The 1,678-nt window shown below is 55.3% G+C and overlaps 1 long non-coding RNA gene across 1 annotated transcript; it reads left to right on the forward strand.

Moving 5' to 3' along the window:
• Positions 1-6: 6 nt before the first annotated feature.
• Positions 7-803, forward strand: LOC117245506. Its single transcript, XR_004500237.1, has 2 exons — positions 7-285; positions 436-803. It is a non-coding gene; the product is annotated as an uncharacterized LOC117245506 (long non-coding RNA).
• The last annotated feature ends 875 nt before the right edge of the window (positions 804-1,678 follow it).

The following is a 1,678-nucleotide window of genomic DNA, read 5'->3' on the forward strand; positions in this document are numbered from 1 at the left end:
GCTCCGCCGGCCCCGAGGCCGCGGCGGGGCCCGAGCCGAGCCGGGCGCCCGCGTCTCCCTCCTTCCCTTCCCCGGCGCAGCAGCTCCGTGGGGCTCCGGCCCGCCGCGCCCCAGGGGAATGAGGGGGACCGGTGGGGCAGCGCAAGAAGGGACACCCTGATCACAGCGGGTTTTTTATTTTAGCTTTACTCTCTTCTGGAGGACGAAGAGGAACCCGGCTGCTCCTCGGCTGGCTCAGCGGTCCCACATGCCAGGGTTTGGCAGATGGCTTCCCCACACTGCCCAGTTAAGCCCGGGAGAGCTGGAGCAGCATTGTGGGAGGGCAGCGGTGCAGTCGCTAAGACGGGAGCAGGGGGAATTGACAGCTGCCCCTCCTCAGCAGACTAAAAAAATACCCGCGGGCCTTTTCAGTTTTGGATTATCTTTATTTTACAGTTTATAAAAAGCTTTTCCCAATGCGTGTGCTCCATTAAACTTCTGTGCCGTCATGCAAATTGCTGTGGACTTTGACTTCCAAGAGCACCTGCTTCACTTTCCTGCCCTGGCCCTGGCAGAGGCCGCCTCAGTCCCTGGGTGGATGAAGGTTCCTGACGGTGCAGCAGCGGCCGCCTGCCCCTTCAGGGTGCCCCGGGGCAGCTCCACCTCGGTGTTCAAGGGGAGCCCCTCGGGAGCACGGACCACCCAGTGAGGTGTCCAGCCTTTGCAATGGCATTAATTCGTTCAGGAGCATGAATAATGTGTTTTTAAAGAGCTTTCTCATGACTGCCTCAGGGAAAAAAAAAATAAAAATTACGGGACTAACATCCTAATCTTCATTTCTTGTATCAGAGGTGAATTCTGAAGGCCCAGCGTCTACAATTCATCAAGTGTTTGGGAGGTCCTGGGCAGAGAAGTCCATTTTGGGCTACCAAAAGCACGGGGTACTACATACCTTGTAGAGAGCATCCACCTTGAGAGTAAATCCATCAACTCCTCACATGCTGCTCACCGAGTGGAACTTGGACAGCTCATTTGTCCGAAGTCAACAGTGACATTTGTCACCAAAGTCAGCGGTGACAGAGCCCCCACAGACATTGTCATGGAGTTACTTTACCTTTAAGAAAGTTGAAGTTGCTGAGAACTGCCTAGAGTCTTTTCTCCTGACCAATTATCGGTCATTGCTGAGAATTGACAGCAGTTTAGGCCATTGAAAAGTGGGATCAACTTGTGAACCCTACCTTAAAGTATAAAACCAGAGCTCTCTGAGTTCTCTTTGTTTCCTGGCGGTGAAAGGTAGCAGAGCTCCGGCCTCTCGCTCTCTGCCCGGCCATGCGGCCGGACGGGGGCCGGGCTGGGCCTGCCGCCTCTCCCGGCTGGGAGATGGGGCCTGCGGGGGGCTTGCCCCGAGCCCTGTCCGGGCCGGGCCGGTTCCTGGCTTGGCTGCAGGTTTTGCCGTGATAGAATTCACCAGAAACTGCCGAGTGAAGAAGGAGAGGGGCTCTGGGCCTGCAGCAAGCAGAGATGGTGACCACACTCTCCAGAGCAGCCATGAGAAACTTTCCATCACAGACAGCTCCAGTTCCTGCACCAGCCGAAGCCACAGAACTACCTACAACAGCCTGAGCAAGATTTTAACTCTTTCATTACCCAGATGAGACTTGCGGATTAACCTTTTTATCCAGAGAGAGAAAAGGAGAGT

The sequence above is a fragment of the Parus major genome, chromosome 24 (assembly GCF_001522545.3).
Source record: "Parus major isolate Abel chromosome 24, Parus_major1.1, whole genome shotgun sequence".
In the NCBI taxonomy this organism is placed as follows: Eukaryota; Metazoa; Chordata; class Aves; order Passeriformes; family Paridae; genus Parus; species Parus major.